At 41.9% G+C, this 24,449-nt stretch overlaps 1 long non-coding RNA gene across 1 annotated transcript in view; it reads right to left on the reverse strand.

Moving 5' to 3' along the window:
* LOC310634413 overlaps nt 1–20,790 on the reverse strand; it is a 486,982-nt gene extending 466,192 nt beyond the window's left edge. Inside the window, exon 1 of the long non-coding RNA XR_014491227.1 lies at nt 20,743–20,790. This is a non-coding gene — a long non-coding RNA (uncharacterized lncRNA). The remainder of the gene's footprint in view (nt 1–20,742) is intronic.
* Between the last annotated feature and the right edge of the window lie 3,659 nt (nt 20,791–24,449).

A 24,449-nucleotide genomic window follows, 5' to 3' on the forward strand; every position in this document is an offset into this window, starting at 1 on the left:
CAGCCATTTGTCTGAAATGATATAGGGTTTCCTGCCTGAGCAGGGGGTTGGACTAGATGACCTCCAAGGTCCCTTCCAACTTTACTATTATGATTATGAACAACATTCAGATGAGCAAATTCTGGGTTACAATTCGATTACTAGAGGAGATAGGGAGGCTTCTGACACAATTTCAGACTATTGTCAGCTGCTTAAATCATCACCTTTTGAACAGTTAGGAGGATCATGGCGTGGTCCTCTTGCCATGGACTGGGCTGACTAGTGAAAGCAAGCAAGCACAGCAGAAGAGCAGATCTCAGTCAAATTGCAAATGTAAAGGGTATCTGGTGCTTGGAGAATACAATGTAAATGGTTTGATTTGAGCAAGCAGTTGCTAATGTCCAGAGACAGAAGAAGAAAATAGAATCAGAAGTGCCCATGACAGCTCTCCTCAGGTCTTGCTTAAAGGTTGCAATCTGGCTAGGAAAGCCATGGGGTCATGATTGCCAGAAGAGAGACACAAGAAGTCAACGTGAGGTTTTGAAGGAAAGCCGCAATCCCATCTTTCTTCTTTTAGCAAACAACTAGATTGCTCCTCTCTTCCTAGACTAGATACAGACCCCTCTAGAGACAGGGACACTATATTGTCAGGGGGTAGAGACGCTTTGGGTAGCCCAGGCTCAAATGTCTGAACAATTCCCCTATAGAAATTGAGGATAATTGGATGCTTGGAAGTGGTGTTAAAAAGAAAATAGAGGTCCCTTGTATCATGGTGCTTAGCTCCAACAATTTTCAGCTAAAAAGCGGGTCAGATGGCCTTTTACATAACTCATCTTTCCTACTTATTAAAGCTGGCGAGAGACTCCAGTTATCCCCACTGCTGCTATGAGCAGGAGGTGAGCAATAGGAATGGGTGGAGGGGGAAAATAAAAGCATCCTTCCTCTCAGCAACATTTGAAAATCTGGAAGCTACCTGGATGTGCCCTCTGTCTTACCATCTGAGCAAAAGCAAAGCTTTCAACTTTCCTTCTCTTGCATCTGCCAGTTTTCTCTCCCGTTTTCCCCCTCCCTCGTCGCTGCTTCTGCATCACGTGCTGAAGTCTGACCAGAAGCTGACAGCTCCATGCTGCAGAAAGCTTTTCTGCATGCTGATTCTTCCCAATCGAGCAGTCCTTACAGTCACAGGAGCAAAATGAAACCCGCTCAGCTGGCAATTCTCCCGACACTTGTCCTGCTCTTACCAGCGTTTAAGAATGAAATTAAGAATGGTGGTGATGATAATGAGGAACTGTACTTCAGTCCGAAGCATTAGAGTTGCTGAGAGATTTCAAAAGGCACGGGAAGAAAATAATAATATTTAATTTCACTGCTTTGTTGATAATTCCCAGGAGAGAAAGAGCAAGTTTTAATGCTATTTTCCCTCCCATTTTAGCAGTTACAGTCTATTCAATGCTCCCTATTCTCCATGCTACTTTTAACCAAGCTTGAAATTAGCAGATTCTCATTCTCTCTCCCTCTCCCTCTCCCTCTCCCTCCCTCCCTCCCTCCCTCCCTCCCTCCCTCCCTCTCTCTCTCTCTCTCTCTCTCTCTCTCTCTCTCTCTCTCTCTCCATGTTAGTAATCTAGCACAGGGCTTTTCAACCTTTTCACCCATTGTACCACTTTTAGGATATGGCAACATCTGAGTACCACCAGTCGCCTAGCAAGGTGTCAAAAACTTGATGACACACCCCCCCAAAAAGGAAAAAAGTGATGAAGTACTGGTAGTCCTCGACTTACAACAGTTCGCTTAGTGTGACTGTTCGAAGTTACAATGGCAAAACTGCCCCCAAGCCACAGCCGAGCACGACACCTGCCTGCCTGTCCAGTGGCGCTCTTCCTCCTGTCCGAGGTTTTCATTGTGTTTGGTTTTTATTCCCCTCGTCTGCTGGGTGGTTGCAGCAGGTTTTGGTCACTTCACATGACCCTGGGACACTGTGACCATCATAAATATGAATCAGTTGCCAAGCATCTGAATGTAAATCACAAGACCCTGGAGATGCTGCAACATTCCAGCTGATCGGCGCTTCTTCTGGGCTCAGAAGCACCAGGATCAGCTGGAGCCTGGCGCTGATCCTGGCACTTCCACTGAGCCCTGACAGCCCTGCAGCTCCAGCCATCTCTCGCTGAGGCTTGTGCAGTGCTGCCACCGGTTCAGCTCATTCCCCTTCCCCGCTACCACTTTTCTAGGATAGTCGCGTACCACTTGCCAGGTGCCAATGTACCACAGGTGGTACACGTACCACTGGTTGAAAAGCCCTGCTCTAGCAGCTTTCTGGGAGACTACCAACTTAGTTCACATTCTTCTCTCCCTGCCCCCGCCTCCTTTTATTTCTTTTGTTTTATTCCTTTACTATTTCTTTTGATTTGTCCGCAAGACAAATCAAATCAACCATATACAAACTGCATTAATTCTATCCATTGTTATATATTTAATAAAAGCGGGAGAATTATCCAACCCATGCTTTTGAGATTCCCCACCACCACTGCCAAAAAAAAAATATATCAGTGGAGGAAAGAGAAACACTCATCCAAAGATATACTTCACTTAAGAAAAAATCCTGGAGAGATCATGATAGCCTCAGTCTGAAATAGCCCAGGGCTTTTAAGAACGCGACTGCTTTCACACAGAGTCGGCAGCAAGTGTGAGCTGCAGTTAAATGCCCACCGAGTACATCACTTCATACAGAAGCCTTGCTCAGTCGCCAGACTTAAATTACCTTTTCAGAAGAATCTGAACCCAGGTCAGATCTTCAGCTCGAGAAGAAGGAACGACTTCAAATGCTCTAGCAATTGGTAGGAGAGAATTCTAAATTTCTTATATGTTGTCCAGGTAAATCAGCCTTCTGTTCCGTTTTTAGGAAATTAAGGGGTAGGAATACCATGGCTTTTGAAAGGGGAGCTAAGCTCATTGAGTTCCTAAGAAAAGTTCTTTTCTTTTTCTTTTTTTTCTTTCTGTCCCACCAAGTCAGTCTTGACCCCTGGCAACTATCTGGACATGAAGATTTTTTTGACAAGATTTTGGAAATGCTTTGTCATTGCTTGATTCTTAGGCTGAGAGAGAGTTACTGGCCCAAGGTCACCCAGCTGGATCGTGCCCAAGGCAGAACTAAAAGTGACACTCTCTCCGTTTCCAGTGTAGTGCCGTGATCACTACACCAAACTGGCTCTCACATCTAAACAGTAAAGTACAAAAGAATGCAAAATGTATTCTTAACTGATCAAACCTGCAGTCCTGTTTATTCCAGGATGTTGTCCCATTTTAGCCAATCAGATGCTTCCAGGAAGTTTGTAAGTAAATATGAGAATAGCCCTTTATTGCTACTTGTCAGGTGCAAAGAATCAGGATCACGTGTTAGGTTTCAGCGAAGAAGATTTATTGCTCATATGGTACCTACCGGTACATACAAGAATCTAGTCAGGTAACAGTCAGCAATAAACTAGCACTAAATAAGAGTTAGTGGAATTCAAGGGGTGGCCGGTGTTGAAGGAAAAACCTTCATCAGGATCCAGTCCAAGCCGGGAATAAACAAAATGGAGACTGCTTTAGAAAGAAGGTTGTAGTTTATTGAGGAGCAGAACCACAAGGCATGTGGCTCTGGAGCAGCTGACCACCTGTTGCTAGGAGTGATGCATTTTTATACCCTCTTGGGCTTTTGTGTTTGTTCCTGTGGCATGAACTTTGACCTGAGCTTTTGAGTGTGTCCTTTTGGTATTCTGATGGTGGTGGGTTAATCCTATTATGTCCTAAAGATCATGGCCTGCTTCCCTGGGGCTGGGGCTGATGGCTATGTCCTGTGTTGGATGGGTTGTTGGTCCTAGGGATCTTTGTCTTTCTAATACCATCAGCTCCAAGCTTCCTAGCTCATCTTTCTGAAAGGATGATCAAATTTGAATTTCTACAGACCTGGCCTCTGAGTTTCTGGATGGGGGAAAGGGAGAGGTTTCTGCCTTTTAAGATTTTCTCCATTATTTCTTTGCGGAAATATATTCTGCTTTCCCAAAATATTCCCCAAAATATTTCTTTCTCTGTGGGGGAGCTGAATTCCCACACTAGATTAGGATCACCTGTGGGAACCTAACAACTTCAGGCTGATTCCTCCCTAGACTCCACCCTCAGGCACTGCCTCATCTTCTCCTCCAACACTATTTTCTAGAATGGGCATCTTGTTGTTGTTGTTGTTAATTGTGAAGTAGTCTCTGACCCATCACAACCCCATGCAGTGGCGTAGTGTGGGTTGTCAGCACCCGGGGCAAGGCAAGTAATTTGCGCCCCCTTACCGCACACCTGGCACCCCCCTCCTCCACAGTGGGTGGCGACCCGGCGGCTCGGATCGGATTCGCACAGCCAGCACTGCAGTGAGAGAGAGTGAGTACTTAAGTATTTAGGTCCAAGGAGTAGGTTAGTCAGCAAACAGAAATCTGAATTTTAACACCCTGGAAAAGGAGAAGAGTCACTTCTCCTTCTTGCAGCAAAGCCGCTGCATGATTTTTTTCTTTGTCAGGCAAAGATGAATAAGCGAATGAACTTTCCACACACATAATCAAATATATCTCAACACACTTCCTACATAGGGTCCCTAATGCCTTTTCCTTATAGCAGGGGTCTTCAAACTTGGCCCTTTGATGACTTGTGGACTTCAACTCCCATAATTCCTCAGCCAGTGTGCCTGGATGAGGAATTCTGGGAGTTGAAGTCCACAAGTCCTAAATGGGCCAGGTTTGAAGACCCCTGCCCTAAAGGAATGGAAGATTAAAATTCTCTCCTACTGCAGAGATGTTTCTGCTGTCCCTTCTTCAGAATCCTTCTCCATTGTCCTTTTTTTTTGAAGGAAAAGAAATGGATCTCCTACTCTGCAATTTGCTGTTATAGGGCCTTTTGGTAAATTGGCATATCATTTCCTTGGCTGACACTGACCAAAGTTAAACTCCAAAGCATTTCAAGAGAATTATAAGTTTTGCATGCATGAAGAATGTCCAAAGAATGTGAAGTATGAAAAGGAAGAAGGATATTTCTACCATGGATGGTGGAGTTGTGAAAAAAAAAAAAGGGTACAAATTCATACGATACAAAAGATACTGCAGATTAATATGGCGATGAAACCAGAACTATTTTTATTGGGTTTTATGAACAATGAAACTGAAAAGAAATATGGGAAATTAATATTGTACATAATAACTGCAGCAAGATTATTGCACGCAGAAAAACGGAAGAATAATGAAGTACCCAGCTTAAAAGACTGGATTATAAAATTAATGGCGCTTGTAGAAATGACAAGGCTGACCAATTTGGTTAGAGAAAAAAAAAGACTGGAAGCTTTTTGTGGACTTTTTGTTGAAAAGAAGAACAGATTGAATGATTTATGGATTTGGTATTTAAAAGGTTCAAAGAGGAAAAGGAAAGAATAAGATGGCAATTACTCAATAAAAAGGAAAGATATAATTCTATATTTTCTTTCTTTTTTCATTTTGTTTTCATTTTTTATCTGCATTTGTTTCTCTTTCTTAATCTTCATTTAATTTTCTCTACTTTTATTGTACTGATAAATTCTAATTTAAAAAATTAAAAAGCATTCACAAAGAGTGCTAGGATCTTCACATGCTGCTCACGCCAGATCTGTCAGCCCTTTTGAAATAAAAGCCAGGAAAAAAAAACTAGAACTATACTTTCTTGATATAGGTTATAATAGCAGAATATTGCACATCTGAGAGTTTCCTTCCCTTTCTTTTATACCCAATAGAATCAAGGCTGGCCAATATTGAGTTTCTTCCTCACCTTTCTGGTCTTTCTGGAATAAACATATGTTTTCATAACAGCTGGTGCATATGTTATTTAAAGCTATCACCGTATTCCTCTACAGCACAGGTGTCAAACTTGCCGTGTCACATGACATTTCATGACGTATCGTGACTTTTTTCTCATTGCCGGAACTGGGATGGGTGTGGCCTTCACATGATGCAACTGGCCCGTGGGCCAGCAGTTTGACACCCCTGCTCTACAGTGTGTTCCACATAAAAGCAGCCGTATCCTTCTTCAGGCTTCTGCTTGATCCTGAAAAAAAATATATGGCTTTAATAGCTGTACTAATGAGTTGGCTTCTTAAAGCAGAGGGTTGGTTGTTGTTTTTTTTCAGATTATGTGTGGCGGATCATGTGTGTCAAAATTTGCAAGCTATGGACAGAACATCACCATCCAAGCCCACCCCATTTTTAAGCATATATACTGAAGGGACAGTTCTTGAATCACATTATTGTGCCACATCTTGCAGGGTTTGACTAACTGCCCCTTAAGGCCGCACCTGGAATACTGCATCCAGTTTTGGTCACCATGATGTAAAAAAGATGTCAAGACTCTAGAAAGAGTACAGAGAAGAGCAACAAAGATGATTGGGGGACTGGAGGCTAAAACATATAGGGAACGGTTGCTGGAATTGGGTATGTGTAGTTTAACGAAGAGAAGGGTAAGGGGTGACATGATAGCAGTGTTCCAATATCTCGGGGGCTGCCACAAAGAAGAGGGAGTCAAGCTATTCTCCAAAGGACCTGAAAGCAGGACAAGAAGCAACGGATGGAAACTAGTCAAGGAGAGAAGCAACCTAGAACTAAGGAGAAATTTCCTGACAGTTAGAACAACTAACCAGTGGAACAACCTGCCTCCAGAAGCGGTGAATGCTCCAACACTGGAAGTTTTTAAGAAGAGACTGGACAGCCATTTGTCTGAAATGATATAGGGTTTCCTGCCTTAGCAGGGGGTTGGACTAGATGACCTCCAAGGTCCCTTCCAACTTCTTCTTCTTCTTCTTCTTCTTCTTCTTCTTCTTCTTCTTCTTCTTCTTCTTCTTCTTCTTCTTCTTCTTCTTATTATTATTATTATTATTATTATTATTATTATTATTATTATTATTATTATTATTATTATTATTATTATTATTATTATTCAGAAGCCACCAAGGAGGTAGCTACTTTCACAAGAGAGAGATGCTATAGTAGTGCAAAGTCTGAAACATTTTTTCCAAATCTTTTCTAAACCAGGCACAGCAATATTGTCTATTCCTGCTTTGGAAATGGGACCTTGTTCCCAAAAGATTCCAGGAACAGAACAGAACAAAATAACAACGTGGGAAGGGACCTTGGAGGTCTTCTAGTCCAACCCTCTTCCCAAGCAGGAGACCTTATACCATTCCAGACAATTGGCTGTCCAATCTCTTCTTAAAAGCCTCCAGTGACGGAGTACCCAAAACTTCTAAAGCAAGCCATTCCACTGATTAATTGTTCTCACTATCAGGAAATTTTTCGTTATTTCTAGGTTGGTTTTCACCTTGCTTAGTTTCCATCCATTGTTTCTTGTCTTGCCTTCTAGTGCATTGGAAAATGGGTTGATCCCCTCTTCTCTGTGGTAGCCCTTCAAATATTGGAACAACCAAAAGCATGGAACAGAGTCCTCATCATTCAAAAAAACTGAAATTTAGAAGTATATTTCCTCTGAACAATGCATTTCCTTTGGGTTTAATGTGTGTCCCAGGGATTTCACCAAATATCTTTTTGAAAGCTCATGCAGTACTGCTGTGGCTTCTCACACAATTAGATCCTCTAAGGCAATGCTCCACCATGTAAAGAATTTCCCATTTTAAGTTTATGCCAAAATATTTCATCAAGCAAGGGAGAAAAGAAACCCCATTCCTTCTTTAATTCTAATTATAAACCTCAGTCATGACCTATGATACAAATTGCCAATTTAACTTAGTTTCAAGAAATTCAATCCACTGAAGCCTATTTTTAATACCTCGTTTATCTGCTTTTTCTGCTGCAGTTATTATTATTTTAGGTTTTTTGCTTAGAAAGATTGAATTGTAATATGGGACTGCATTATGGGGATGGGATGGGAATCTGTGTGCCTCCAGATTTGCCTTGGAACTACAATACATGTACTGCCCTGTTCACCGCCCTGAGTCCTTCAGGAGAAGGGCGGTATACAAATAAAATTAATAATAATAATAATAATAATAATAATAATAATAATAATAATAATAATACCCAATAACCCTGCCAAGCATGGTGAATAGGCGGAAAAGCTGGGAACTATAGTTCAGCAATTACTAGAGATCCACAGCTTCCTCACAGCTGCAGAGTCTGTTTGTCTTTTATGTATGCATTACAACATAGGTTTTGATGGAGCAGAATTTACTTCATTGGTTGCTTCATTAACTCAGCAGAAAATAAGATGCCCCAAGCAAACTCCAGACAAACTGGATAATTTGCTTCCTAACTCCCATTCGTTCTGTACAGTTCAGCAGTGGGAATTTGTTTTTTCTTTCAGTCTGCAAGAAAAAAAAACGGTTTCTTTGCACTGAGAATTCATAAATTTGTATAGTCAAATTTACTTCCCATGGTACCTACAATTGAAATTTTGCTTTTTTGAAGATTCAGTGTAGAACAGGGGTCCCCAACCGCCAGTCCGTGGCCCAGTACCGGGTCACGGCATGCCAGCAACTGGTCTGCACAAACAAGCAAAGCCTCATCCATGGGATGCAGGCAGCACACAAAACCACACACCCTGTGGTCCATGGGAAAACCTCTCTCCATGGAACCGGTCCCTGGTGCCCAAAAGGTTGGGGACCTCAGGTGTAGAATGATAAAGATGTCCTGGTTTTCAGATCCTGGTGCTTTCAGCCTATTATAGTATCCCACTGTGAGCAATAAAGACATACCAAAAAAGACACAGCTAAACTATAATGACCCACCTCTAGCTAAATATAGGAAGCCCAGGAAAATTATCCAGAACTGCATAGTCCTATCAGATTGTGTTCAAGGTTTCTAATGAGAATTGTTCTGTGGCTTGATAAGCAATGTTTAGACTGGGATCAAGCAAAACACAAAGCTTGTTTTTACAATAAACCAGGGGTCTTCAAACTTGGCCCTTTTAGGACTTGTGGACTTCAACTCCCAGAATTCCTCAGCCAGCATGCCTGGTGATGAATTCTGGGAGTTGAAGTCCACAAGTCCTAAAAGGGCCAGGTTTGAAGACCCCTGCCCTAAAGGAGTGAAAGATTAAAAATTCTCTCCTACTGCAGAGATGTTTCTGCTGTCCCTTCTTCAGAATCCTTCTCATTGTCCTTTTTTTTTAAAGGAAAAGAAATGGAATTCCTACTCTGCGATTTGCTGTTATAGGGCTCTTTTGGTAAATTGGTGTATCATTTCCTTGGCTGACACTGACCAAAGTGAGGAATTCTGAGGAGTTGAAGTCCACAAGTCATCAAAGGGCCAAGTTTGAAGACCCCTGCCATAAACCATTGTAAATCAATCACAATGGCTGACTTTAAACAGAGCCCTAAGCCCAAACCAATCAAATGAGCATAATCCAAAGATCATCTGGTTCTAGAACAAGGTCTTGGCCACCTTAGTTCGATATAGATCAGACATGTCAAACACAAGGCCCGGGGGCCAGATCCGGCCCGCGAAGTGGTTTCATGTGGCCCGTGAAGCCATCCTGGAAACAGTGAGGGAATGGCCCCCACTGCCTTGGCCCTGGCCCAGAGACCCTCCTTCTGCCAGAGACCCTCAGATCTGTCCCACTCCTGCCCAGGCCCCCATAGGCACCCTTGATGCGAATGATGTAGAGCTGGCCACGCCCACCCAGTAGGCCGTACGCACTCTAGCCACACCCACCCAGTAGGCCACGCCCACCCGGCCCCCTGAGGGCAACTGTAATGCTAATGTGGCCCTCAATGAAATTGAGTTTGACACCCCTGATATAGATTGATGAATTGGCAAGGAGTGAGGAAACCTGTACGCGTACTGTATGCCTTTGTTTCTTAAATGAAGAATCAAAGCAGCTACTTTGGCTAAGAATCCAGAATCCATACGAAAGGATTATTTTCATTAGGCCAACTTAAGGTTTTTGCCATAGTCTGCAAGAGTTCAAGTTTCTATCAAACCTTTAACAGTCAAGATGATGAGGAAAAAAGAGAATCAGGAGAGAAATGTGGCATGTACTTCCATTTCAGACATACAGACACGTATATCCAGTCGTCCTTAGCGAAGGCTATTTTAAACAGAACCTTCCCAATTGTTGCTGGGGGAAAAAGAAACAGGTAATTGTTGTTGACCCTGTTTGTTTTTTTTTAAAAAAAAGTAAAATCCTTCAGTTGAGGTCAAACCTGTTTACATCTTTAGATGAGATTCACAGATCTCTTAGCTGATGAATAACAAAAGAGAAGTGGATATCTTGTATTAGCAGAGGTGGGAATAATCTGTTCCAAACAGTACAAAGTATCAGTAGAAACCAGACCAGGAAGAAAAATACACTCCCATTATAGGGACTGAACTCTGGAAGACAGAGAATAAGATGGAAAATCAGGAACTTGCCTATTTGTGAATCTGTTCTGGCCAATTGTTGGTAAAAATCTAAAACAACCAGGGGAATAAAATAAGAAGCTTCTTGGAAAGGCAGGCACCAGTGAATTGTTGCCTAAGGCACAGATTCTAATTTTGCAAAAAGATACTGGTAAAATGTAAATGCAGAGCTTCTGGAGCTCCTTTGCTTTCAGGAGTTGCATGAGACAGCAGTTTAACCCGTGACATTTTCCCCCACTGCTGCTTCTCTGGGCTAGAAGGTTACAGGCTTCAGTAGATTGGGTAGCTCTTAAAAAACCTCGAACATCAACTCCCCTGACACTGCTTTTCCAAATCAGGTGAGCCCAAAGTAAACAGAGTATACATTACCTGGCAATGGTATGGGTAGTAACCAAATATATCAGGGAGGATGCTAAGCGAAAGTAGGGCTATTTTAGTCCATCCATGTATGTTTTTACCCCATTGGTTGAGCGTTGTTATCAGTCAAGGGAAAAGTCAACCAGAAACTTCCTAAAATGAAAGACCCAGTGCAATGGCTGGACTGGGCCCAGTGTTTTGGGAGTCACTACCAAGACAAGAAAAACCAGCCTGGAGCCTGAGGCTGTAAAAAAAATTGGAACCCAAAGAGATTTAACAATCTACTGTATGTATATCTGTCAATTTTGTCTTATTTAAGCCAATTATCTCTTATTGGAGAACGTTCCTTCTTGGTGCAACAAAACCACTGCATTTCAGAAAGTTACAGATTTAACCAAACCAGCTGCAGATTCCTAAAGTTCTTCCTTGTTTGCAAGTTTCTTATCCAATGCATTTGGGTCACAAGGCCAGGAGTATGCTTTGCACAGTACTCCTGGCCTTGTGACCCAAATGAGTTTCACACAGCACAAACCCAATTATAACTTGCATGCTTACAAGTCTACAAAGCACAAACACTGACCGCTGATCCTCAGTGTCCCCCCCTTGTCCCTATAGAAATGTTTGGATAATGTGGAAAGATATTTGCAGCACAGACCGCAAACAAAACAAAGCAGAGTCCTTGGCTATCTTTGTTCACAAGGATTCACACTGCCAGCAAGCACAGAGGGAGGCCATCCTCAGCCAGTTTGTTTGATTCTTTTAATAATTTAAGACATTATTTTTTTAAAAAAATAAGCAGTACAGGGAAGGCTGATGAAAGGCTTTGGCCAAACGGGAAGGTGACTGAACATTTGGCAAGGAGATAAAAGCTATTTCCCAAGGTTCCTCAAAGGGAAATAGGACTATATATTGTGGGAAGTCAACCTCCCCAGAGAAAGAAATGTTTGGGGGAATATTCAAAAGGCAGAATATATTTCCCCAAAGGAATAATAGAAAATCTTAGGTAGAAACCCCACCCCCAAGTCTCTCTGCCCCAAGCAGAAATCAGGTCTGTAGAAATACAGATGTGATAATCTTGTCAGAAAGATTGGAGCCAGGAAGCTTGGAGCTGATGGGATTAGAAAGACAAAGATCCCTAGAATCAACAATCCCTCACACCAAAAAAATCCAACGCAGGATATAGTCATCAGCCACAGCCACAGGGAAGCAGGATATGACTTTTGGGACATAATAGGATTAACCCACCACCATCAGAATACCAGAAAGGCACACTGAGACTCAGGAACAACTCCAAACAAAAGCTCAAAAAGGTATAAAAACCCGCCACTCTCTACTACATGTGGTCAGCTTTTTCAGAGTCACCTTTCTGTCTGGCTCTGCTCTTCAATAAACTACAACCTTCTTTCTAAAGCAGTCTCCATTTTGTTTATTCCCAGCTTGGACTGGACCCCGATGAAGATTTTTCTTTCAACAATATAATTAATATTTATTTTCATTCCAAGAATCACTAATTAATCCCCCCAATAAAAGCATCCTGTCTGCTCCAGCAGCATGTATGAGTCTAGTCTTCTGCAGCAAGATTTGTAATAGCATATGTCTTTAAAACAAACTCATAATAAAACAATATCTTTAACCAATTGCATGAATTCACTGGTGAAACTCCAAACTCGTCTCAGTAAGAGAACAAAGTTAGTCACTGAAATTTACACGTTTAAAATTTACTGTAAATAATAAATAACACAGTGTCATATAAATGCTCCTTGGAAAAGGTGTGATTTTGATTTCTGTCATGGTTATTTGATAGGATGATTGCTAGGACTCAAGATCTGAAAAGTGACTTGCTTTAAAAGAGCTCCTTGAATTTGTTATGGAACCGCTGCAGCCCAAAAGCCTATTCCATGACATTAACTAACTAGATTGGTGGCTATTATGGATGGCAGGGGAAATGATCTACCTTTTAAATCTATTTGCCTATCATTTGTATGCATGGACATGCTGAGTCAAAAGCCTTCTGTCTGCCACACACATATTTAATTTCCGGATGTCCAAACAGGAGGCCTGAATCTAACAGCTTGCCCTAACAAGCTCCTTTTCAAAGGAACTCTCTGTGCATCATTGTATTCCTTAGGGTAGACATGTCAAACACAAGGCCCGGGGGCCGGATCCGGCCCGCGAAGTGGTTTCATGTGGCCCGCGAAGCCATCCTGGAAACAGTGAGGGAACGGCCCTCACTGCCTTGGCCCTGGCCCAGAGACCCTCCTTCTGCCAGAGACCCTCAGATCTGTCCCACTCCTGCCCAGGCCCCCCATAGGCACCCTTGATGTGAACGATGTAGAGCTGGCCACGCCCACCCATTAGGCCATACGCACTCTAGCCACGCCCACCCAGTAGGCCACACCCACCCAGGCCACACCCACCCAGCCCCCTGAGGGCAACCACAATGCTGATGCGGCCCTCAATGAAATTGAGTTTGACACCCCTGCCTTAGTGGGTCAGCTTTCATGGCCCACTGGCAACTCACACTTTACTAGCAGAGGGGAATTGTCCATATTTTAAAACCAATACAAATTCTATTATAATACATACTGCATTATGTATTATCACATTTCTCTGCCACCTTTCAGCCATCACAGATAACCAAGCAGCACAGAAAATTCCAAAGGAATTTCTTCCTGCTATTCCCCCACCCTTCCAATAGGACTGTATTCAGTTCTAAGTCCTGAGTGGGGTGGGGTTGGGTGGGAATAAAAAAATAAAACTGTGAAGTTTCTATACTTACCCTTTATGGATCAACTCTTATGTTTCATCTTTAAAAGTAAGTTTCTAATCTTTATGAACTTACTATAAGGAGAAACTTATAATTCTAGTCTATCATCTGCATGGATTTGCCACATAGAAATGGAGAAAAGTATGTATATTTTATGCAGGGCTTTTTTTCTCATAGAACGCTCAGAACGGAGTTCTGGCATCTTTTTTGGATGGAACCTTGTAGGGTAGGCAAGGTAGGTTGTATGACATGGGTGAGTTACGGCACCTTTTTCTTTTACAAAGAAAGCACTGATTTTATGCATTTATATGCTGTTACTATTTGCTGGAACAATACTTGTCTCCAATATCTGTCTATATTACCTCTCCTATTCTATAGGCAAAATTAATATCCCTTGTTGCCACTGTCACATACTGGATTAGAACTTACAGTAACTATTCTTCCCTCACTACTCCAAGCTATTTTTCCATCAAGGATATAAAGAGAAATTGAATTGGGGAAGATTGGAATTGTCTCCATCAGGAGACAAACACATAAACACAGAGGCATACTGAAACACATACCCTCAATTATTTGGTCTACTTAAAAAAAATATATCCACAGGTGCTTATATTTTTCCCCTGAGAAACAAACAGAAGCAAGGTGGTAGGTTTACATTGGGAAAATAGATTGGCAATAACTTCTGTATTTATGCTGTTATGATCAAATGTGGAGCTAAATTTCCCAGGATGGCATTATTTTCCTCGTGGCTACAATCTATGTGCTTATATTAATACACATACACACAGAGAGAAACACACACTGCAAAAGCAATAGATCACAATGAAAAATTACTGCACTGACAATTCAATCAACTTTCAAAAGCAATTTAGGTCAAGAAAAACGCAACCCACCTTATTATGGGCGGGACGACTATTGGCCTTGGGGGGTAGACTAAAAATTTGATCATTTCTGCTCTAAACTTGGTGCCATTTGTTCATGTTGCCATTGCATAGTTTTCCACACTTTTTTTTTCAAACTTATTCTTAAGAGAGTGCAAGTTCCCCTAAAAAGGAATTTAAATAAAAATCTAAAGATCAAAAGCTCGGGTCATAGAGTGCCAATATAATGTGATGCTTGGTTCAGAGACAGATAGAGAAAAGATAAAGAACAAAAAAGGGGGGATTAGAATGATAAAGCATGGAAATACATTTAAAATGACTCCATAAGGCAAGCACTGAATTTTTGGATCTGTTATGTTCGGAATGACGAGCGTTGACAGTGAGGTTACACCAGAGAACGTTTATTGAATGCACAATGGTCAACTGGCTAGCAGCCGTTAAACCCCGTATTATATACTAAGGTAACTTTAAACAATAACCAATCCCCGGCCCGGAATCTCCCACCGAGAATGCAACGACCAATGACTGCACCAGGTTTTCCCACCTATGGAAAACCACTCCCATTTAACTACTGACACAACAGGATCATTCAGAGACTGGGCCACAACCCAATAATATTTACATTTTCCTGATTTCAACCTAGAATTAGGGTCATGTTACTAGCACCTAGTTTCTGGCCCATTTTCTATCTGCAGTCTTCTGAAGAAACACCCCAATTTTTCACCCTTATAAAATAATTATATAATATTTTGTGTTGCCTTAGTTTTAAGATGATTATGAAAATTTAATTGGGAAGATTTGTAGTAGTGTTTATTGATATTCTGTAGGTTAGGCTTTGTTATTTGGATGGAAAGTTTTAAGCCTGGAAGGTAATGTATGGTATTTTAAGTTGTATAATACATTAGGAGAAGGAAAGGTTGTATAAATTTGGTTTTAGTATGTTAAAGTTTAGTTGGATAGAAGAATAGTTTTATAAAACTGATATAAATTGTTTTATGTGTGATTGAAATTAATTTGTAATATTTTTATGGGCAATATTGGAGTAGGTAATAGAATATAAGAATATAAGAATGATGTGATTATATAAAAATTTTTTAAGTTTGGAAGTAATCTATGGTATTTTAATTTGTATAATATATCAGGATAATATGAATTTAAAGCTTAGTTGGGAAGAAGAACAGCTTTAGACAATTGATATAAATTGTTTTATTTGTGATTGTTTTTATTGGGTAGATTGAAAAGTATCATCTTGTTTTTGAATAATTATTGATAAGATATATATATATGGAGTTTATCTATATGAGTTAAAGTTTGATAGTCTATATAGTTCAGGATTGTTTGCGTAAGCTAGATTATGATTGTTTGTATTTTTATACCCTGTATTCTGCTCTGGGAAGTGGGGGGGGAGGGGAAAGGGAGGGTGGGGTTGGGGAGGGTTGGGGAGGGTGAGAGGGAAGGGGGCTGGGGGGGTTTCTTTTCTTTTTTTGTTTTGTTTTTGTTGTTTGTTAAAGATAAAATGTATTCTAAAACTTTTTAATAAAAAAAAGAAACACCCCAATTCTCTGTCTATTGATATTTATTTCTGTGAATCAAGGAAAGGTTGCATTAGAGTTAATAAATCTGTGGCTAATTTTATTTCCCTGGTTCTCATCTCCCCAATCATGGCTGATCAGTTTGGGTGTTGTGCAGAATGAACCAATTGCTAGCTTATTCAATAAATAATAATTAATTAATTAATAAATAATAAAGAGTCATGCAACTCATGATTTGGTTCTGTGTGCAAACCCAGATAAAGGAACATCTAGGAACCTACTCATGCTGCATTGAGCCAGATTATTATCCAGTTGTGCATTCACTTAAGGGTGCAAAACTTTCCAAAATGATCTTCCTTCCAAAAATGATCACTAAGGGTGGGAAAAGGGGTAGCCAGGAAGCAATTATATCGATACAGTATTTGAAGTTTTAGTCACACGAGTGACAATTACATCCAATTAAATTATTTTTTTCCCTTGGCTCTGTCCATTTTTTTGGCCTTGGCTTCAACTTAATTTTCAGAGTGCAGCATTTGGCATGCCATAAAGCTAAAAACCAATTGTCCCCAAAAGACTTGGGCATCGTTGATCAGTGCTCTGCCTTTAGGATATGAATCTGCTCCCTGCCTTAGAATTGGAATAGCATGCCAAAAAATTCAATGCTAATGAAGGCAAGTCCATTAGTCACTCGATGCTGGCCTTCATTCAAAGGCGGGCCCTGCTGTTCTAGGTAGATACCAACAAGTGTAAGGTGCCTCCTCATCTCTGCCAGCAGGAGACCAGGAGGAGTGTGGCTGTTTTCCTTCAAGTTGTCTATTGTGAAGGGCTTCTTTGTCGAGCAAATTCTGGGAGGAAAAAGGATGCAAAGCTAATCTAGATAATGACTGTGCTGCTGAACCAGCAGCAGGGTGTACTGGAAGCTTATTATTGCTTAATACTATGATTGATGAGTATGAAAATAGAGCATTGTATGAATCTATTCTAGAATAATAAGGAGTTCCTTGGTAGTAATTCCTAGGAGGGCATAGCTATAGGAATGGCTGGGTAACAAGCTGAAGATGGCTGAAGAAGGGAAGGAAAAGGACATGCCATGCATCAGGAAATGAAAGATTAGGGTCATCCATTCTGCCAAATCATAATTTACTAATCATGGTTTGCTGGAAAAGCTACACCTGATGAATTCCACAAAACCAGCTTAAATGTAAAACAGTGGCTGGGTTTTGTTCAACCTGCTAAACCAAATCAATGAGGCCACACAAGTCAAGTCAAAATGCAATTCAGGGAGGCAGAATACTCCTGTTCTTGAATCATCCTCAATATATTAAAAACCCATTTTAAAAAGCCAACTCGCTCATCTCCAAAATGCATATTATTGTTGTCATAGCTGTTATTTACCAAATTTAATACAGCTACCCACTGCGGTAGACTCTGGTCTGGGTGGCTAACAAAATATACCAGTATAACTATTCTCTACCAAACACCGTTAATTCAAATGACCTGGTCCAATTGTTTAAAACAATCAAAGCACTGGAGTTGCACAGAACAGATGGCTGGAACATTTGCGTGGTGGCTTATGAAGTATTTGGTTCTGGATATGCAGTTTGTAGAAGGCCAGTTGTGCATATGCATTTCATTTTACAGTTCAAAGGACTGTTGGGGAGGAAGGAGAGGTAGGGAGGAATGCAATTTGCAAATCAAGTGACCTTTGCGAAATCGATCAATTTCTGTTTCCAAATAAATTATTACAAACCTTGGTAAAATTAATAGTCTCCTTTTCTTGTGCTATTCATCCCCTCACTGGTTTGAGGACATTCTCTGCTCTGTTAAAAAAGATACACATCAGAGGATGAGTATCTAAATGACTAAGTTATCTCAGAGTGATGGATGAGGAGAGGAGACTTATAGGCAGCCATTACATAGGTGTCTGTTGATGACATTTATATCTTTCCTTCAGAAATTCAAGATCTCCCTTTTCATCATCACAACAGCCTTGTATGGTAGGCGAGGAAGAAAGACAGAGACTAGTCATGCTCACTCAGGGATCTCCATGGTAAAATGGGGATATGAGCCTGATCTTTCTACTTCCTAGCAGCCTCCTTCAAACACTTCAGCACACTGGCAGGATTTCACATGTGGGTTGCTGGATGTTTCAGATATTTATTTTCATTAAAAATAGCAATAGAAGAGTGGCAGTAAGTCAAAGCAGTAAGGTGCAGGGGAAAATGGAGACATAATCCTTCCCAATTGGTTTATCCATTTGAACCCCAAAGCTCCTCCATGGGATAATCAGTAGCCTACTGGGTATGGGGAATGCAAATATCACTTTTCCTCCAGACATAACATCATTATTTCCAGAAAGTAAAAGAGTGGAAGAAAAACTGAGCGCTACATCTCCCATTTCCTTAATCTATTTGTTTCTTCCTGCCAGCCACTGCTCTTATGTGAAAATTAAAAAATCTAATTACGGACTTCCCATGTAATCAGCAGCTTGGCTCAAGCAGGATCAGCCATTAAGCTGCAATCCAGGTTGAAATTTCATTTCTGCCGTGTGCTTAGTATCCTTTGACAAGCTGCCACCTTTTAGTGTGCCATCTGCAAAATGGGCGCAATAACCCATTTCAGCGATTCTTACTGCGAGGTCTCTAAATACTTCAAAGTACTCTTATCAATCCTCAATCCTATACCAGGTGGTGGTTGTTTTTTTAAGGTATTCACACAAGTAGGATTTTAGCATGAAGATGTCTGTTCTTCCATGCGGATCGAGATGTGGGAAGGGGGATGCTGCCATTTTGACTTTGAAACGGTGACTTAGCCTTCTGCCTGGTAGCCCTGGCCTCTGCCCACAAATCCTTTGCTGAATTAAGAGGGGAAGAAAGAGCCTGTCTTGCCAAGCAACTCTGAGCCTTGGAGGTGAACAATGCCACAGTGCAGAGTTTAGAATGTGCAGAAGAATCTTCCCCTCATGCCTTGGTACTGTTCAGTTCAGCAACCACAGATCCAGCCTCAAAGCCAAAAGCAGAGCAAAAGCAATAGAAAGGCTACCTGTTCTAGCCGAGGGAACGGACTCTTTCCTCTATTAAAGAATTAATTTCTAAAACTCACCCAGACATACACAAAAACAGTAACTGTGAGTCCTGGTGGATGACCACTTGACTATGAGCCAGCAGCGTGCAGCAGCAGCCAAAAAAGCTAATACAATCCTGGGTTACATAATCAGAGGCATAGAATCAAGATCACGCAAAGCATTAGTACCACTTTATAAGACCCTAGTAAGACCACACCTGGAATATTGCAACCAATTTTGCTCACCATACTATAAAAAAGATGTTGAGACTTTGGAAAAAGTTCAGAGAAGAGCAACTAAGATGATCCAAGGCCTGGAGACTAAAACATATGAAGAACGGCTGCAGGACTTGGGTTTGGCTAGTCTAAAGAAAAAAAGAAACAGGGGCGACATGATAGCAGTATTCCAGTATTTGAGGGGCTGCCACAAAGAAGTGGGAGCCACATTATTCTCCAAAGCACCAGAGGGCAGGACAAGAAACAATGGTTGGAAACTGATCAAAGAGAGAAGCAACCCGGAATTAAGGAGAAACTTCCTGACAATGAGGACAATTAACCAGTGGAACAGCTTGCCTCCAGAAATCATGGGTATTCCATCACTGGAGGTTTTTAAGACGAGACTAGACAGTCACTTGTCTGAGATGGCATAGGGTCTCCTGCTTGAGCGGGGGGGCTAGCTAGTAGACCTCCAAGGTCCCTTCCAGCTATTCTAAAACTATATCTCCCAACTTAAGATGCACAGGAGTCTTGGGATAGGAAGGGAGGTGCATTGCATATGGTCAGAGACAAACTACTTTTCAATTCTACAGGCTCTTTTGTTTTTAAAAAAAAGAATGGTTCCAAGTATAAAACTCTTAATGGATTTGATAGCAGGGTCTTCAGGAAAGACCCAGGATAGAGGCAAATATCTTGATTTATGCACTTATTATATGTTTTATTGTGAGCCGCCCTGAGTCCTTCAGGAGATAGGGCGGGATATAAATCCCATCAATAAATAAATAATAATAAATAAATAATTCAAACTAAATTACTCTTCATCGTTCACCCAAATCCTCATAGCATCTATACCTTGCCTTTGTTGCACTTGGGGCCATATGCTGGTATCCCTGGGCACCAATATATCTTGCTATTTTACACTGCATGTACTTGGCCTATCAGACTATTTTTCTAGAGTCTTTTAACGCCATTACAAAGCAAAACAAGGCACTGTCTTCCTGCTATCTATGCAAAGAAAAAGAGAGAGGAAGTTATGGTGGATGTCAGATGAATACGGTATATACTTGAGTATAAGCCGAATTTTTCAGCCCACTTTTTGGGCTGAAAAATTCCACTTCGGCTTATACTCCAGTCAACAAAAAAACTTACCGAGGACTTGTGCGCGGCCGAGGCTTTGGTGCTTCCGGGATCGCGCGCACCTCTCCCAAGCCACCGCCGTCCGAGACCTGCCAAAGTTTGGGGAGGTTTGGGGAGGTGCGCGCGCACCTCCCCAAACGTCGGCAGGTCTCCGTTCCTCCGCGCCCTGCCTGCCTGCTTCTTTCCGCAAAGAAGCAGGCAGGCAGGGCGCGGAGGAACGGAGACCTGCCGACGTTTGGGGAGGTTTGGGCGCCTCCCCAAACCTCCCCAGGTCTCCGTTCCTCCGCGCAGACCTGCTGACGTTTGGGGAGGCCATTTAGCTGCCATTCAAAACAACCAACACCCCAAAACTACAAATAACCTCTTTCAAATTTATGACAAATGCAGCACTCCAGTGGTCATTCACACTTACCACAGACCCTGGGGATGTTGCGCTGTCCTCCCCTGCCCGTCTTCCCCTGCAGCACTTAGGCCTGCTCAGAGCCTTCTCCGCTAATCAGCTGTCTGCCCATCAGCTGTCCATAGGGATGCTGCAAAGCTCTCCTTCTCTAGGCCTTGGACTCCCTCCTGGCTGAAGAGTAGATGAACCAAGCCAGCAAGGAGACAAAATGTTTCTGCAGCTGTTTTTCCTCTGAAGTTTTTTTTTTTGTTTTTTTTTTTAAAGTAATCTCCCAAGGTTATGCCAGAAAATGGAGGACGCTGGGTCTTTGCAAGCTTTAGCTGTCCGCCTGGCTGCCTGAAGGCCGCCCTTTTCAGGCAGTCTGACAGACAGCTAAACTTGCAAAGACCCAGCGTCCTCCATTTTCTGGCACAACCTTTAGGGATTTATTATTATTATTCCTACTGCTACTATTACTACTACTACTACTTCAGGAGTAAAAAGTTGCAGAAAAAAATTCTCTCCTTACTAGCTTAGTTCCTCTACTCTTCCATCTGGAGCCAAGGTAAGATTTTAAAAAGGGATCTTGGTTGGAAGGCAGAGGGAGAGTTTAGTTTTAGCATCTAAAAAAAGGGGGGGGGGGAAATCAGCGAGTACATCCCAACCAGCTTTTTATGTTTTTGTTATTGAAGAAATATGGGGGAGGGGGAGAGGTTCTGGGGTGGGTTGGGGAGGGGATAATATTGTAACTTCAATAAAAATTTTCAATAAAAAAAAGAAATATGGCTTTCTGGGGGAAGGTGGGGAGGGCGTTAAGGAAGGAAAGGGTTTTTGGAAGCTCGTCCTGAAGCTGCCTTTTGTGCAAGGGGCCTTTTCTCAAAGCCTAGAGAGGCAGCTTTGTTGCCTCCCCGTAGACAGCTGATGGGCGAACACCAAAAGCTCCAAAAGGCTAGGGAACTAGTCCCAGAACAAAACGGAGACCTGCCGTTTGGTTTGGGAGGCGCCCAAACCTCCCCAAACGTCGGCAGGTCTGCGCGGAGGAACGGGCGTGTTTCCTCGCCTGCTGGGCGCCGCGATTTGCCCGGGGAACGCGCGGGCCCCGAATGGCAGCGTGGAGTGAGGAAGCGGACAGCCAGGGCTTCCCCGAGAGCCGCGGCCACACAGGGTATTCCTGTGTATTCAGGCTTGCAAAATGGCGGATCGAGCCTCTGCTGGCGGCAGAGGCTTGCAGAGCACGGATCCAGCCTCCGAGGCATACAGAACGGCGGATCGGCTTATACTCGAGTCAACAACTTTTCCCAGTTTTTGGGGGTGAAATTGGGGGTCTCGGCTTATACTCGAGTCGGCTTATACTCAAGTATATACGATTTGTTTGACTGCCAAACCTGTCAAGCCTAGTCATCATTTTTCAAAGAAGCTAGCTCTTAGGACATTTTGTGAAAGTAACTACCGTAAAATTTCAAATGTGCCCCCTGGCCTAAGAAACTGTTTAGCATTATCTTATGGATTTGGTTCACACTAAGCCAACATATTTGCATGATTATAGCTTAATGCAATAGGTGAGGGAAAGCTCATGTTTCCATATTTGTTCAATAAACCACGAACAAGCTATAGATTCACATAATGCATAGAATCAGCCTACAGATTTTTTTCTTAAACTTCTTTTTTACAAACAGCAAACAAACCTCAGGGTAGACTCTTCACTCCAAGCACCTTCTTTGCTTAGTCCTTTAATTTTTTTGGCCCTGCAATCTTTTCTGCACTTTATATTTTTTTGCCATTTTGTTCTCATGTCCCCATTTTTCAGGCTACGGTTTTCCTTTTACCTATTTTCTTCTTTTAGACATCAATTTAGCCTCTGGACCTTTTGTCCTGTAACTCTAATTTCTGAGCCTTCTCAGCTTCCAACCTGTTACCTATTTCCCATCAAAATTCAAGAGCATTTCCAATTTTCAGCTATTTTTTTGGTCTAGCCAAAATTGCTTCTCTATTGTCTCACTAAATTGGTCCTGTTCCCCAACATTCTATTACAGACCCCAGAAGGCAGAAAACCAGTTCTTTATAACCCAGCAGCACAGCTTGATTTTTTGTTTTAAGCTTTTTATTGAAAATGTGAGTTTATCAATGGAGAGCGACCATCAAAAAAATCTGAAAAAGTGTTCTTCCAATGTGATTGTTCTTCCTTGTTTGGTATTCGCTACTTACAGCGTTTTGGAGAAATGTATCAATAACGTAATTTAAAATGCCACATCCGCTGCTGAGAAAAGGGATCAGTGTATCCTAATAAGACGGACATTATTACGCAACCACACTCCCTTTGTTCCTAAATTTCAACCCGTATCCAGAAGCTTAGGGCCTGCTGAATTGCAAAGCATTTTCCTTCCCGGCAAATACTGTATATCCATTTCAGGAACACTGTTTAAGTAAAATGTGTTGTGCAACGAACAGCCGATTCTGAAATCCAAGATTCTTCACTCTTGTCGTGAGGACAAAACACCCACAAGGATTCCAGTAGGGAGGCGATGAATCAGAAGACCCATCATTGGCTGTAATTCTCTCTGCAGTGCCCATGTTTGACTTTTAAGTAACACAGGAGAGAAGAGGGTGGACAGGAGGGAAGGAAGGGCATCCGTTGCTAAGTGCCTGGTAGGCACATGTGTATATAGAGGGACAGCTTGTTGTTAGGACACCTGCTATCCCCATGTGTTTTGCAAACAGAAACGTGATGGACCCCCTACGAGATCCTTGTTCATGACAGACAGTCCATTAAGAATCAGGACTACCAATATATGTTTTGTTCTCAAAGCAGAGTTTTACTCTTTCCTGGAAGTATGAGCATTTCTCTACTACAGAACATTGTAACAAGGAGAGGGAGGGGAGAGAGAGAGAAAGAGACAGTTATATTGCCTGAGCAGATGTAATCCATCTACTACCATTTCTCTTAGCCATGAAGAACTTAGCCTGCTGTTTCTTGCTAAGACTGACACATCTGCATATTTCCAAGGAGTACCAAATCTTTTAAGGGGTGTGTGTGTGTCCAATAACAAAACTCTACAAAATAAAATAAAAAAAGCTCCTAAATAGCTGAAATCAATAAACACATTCTGAATTGCTCCATCATATTGTTCCCCCCCCCCCAGACTACATTTGTTTTCCTTTTTCTCCTGGTGATTTCCTAGACACATCCATGCACTTTACTAGTCACAATAGAGAAGTGTTTTACCACTATAGGTAATCCTCGACTTACAACAGTTTGTTTGAAGTTACAACGGCCCTGAAAAATGTGACCGTTTTTCACACTTATGACCATTGCAGCATCCCCATGGCCATGTAGTTTACATTCATAACAAATGTGGCAAGAAGGGTCGTAAAGTGGGGCAAAATTCATGTAACAAATTTCTCACTTAGCAACATAAATTTTGTGCTCAGTTGTGTTCATAAATTGAGGACTACCTGTACCTTTTTCTGGTTGTTTTTTTTGTTTTGTTTGTTTGACTTCACAACCTGCAATGGTTTCGCCTCCAGGTTCTTACCAGACATGAACTGGCTTAATTCTTTTAAATCGGCTAAGGTTGTTAAGTACTTTATAAAGGAGGGCTCCCCAACCATCAGGCCATGGACTGGTACAGATCCATGGCATGTTAGGAGCTGGGCTGCTCAGCTGGAGGTGAGCGGCAGACAAGCAAGCGAAGCTTCATCTGTATTTACAGCCGCTCCCCAGTGCTAGCATCACTGTCTTAGTTCTAC

This window comes from Vipera ursinii (genome assembly GCF_947247035.1).
Source record: "Vipera ursinii genome assembly, chromosome: 2".
Classification (NCBI taxonomy): Eukaryota; Metazoa; Chordata; class Lepidosauria; order Squamata; family Viperidae; genus Vipera; species Vipera ursinii.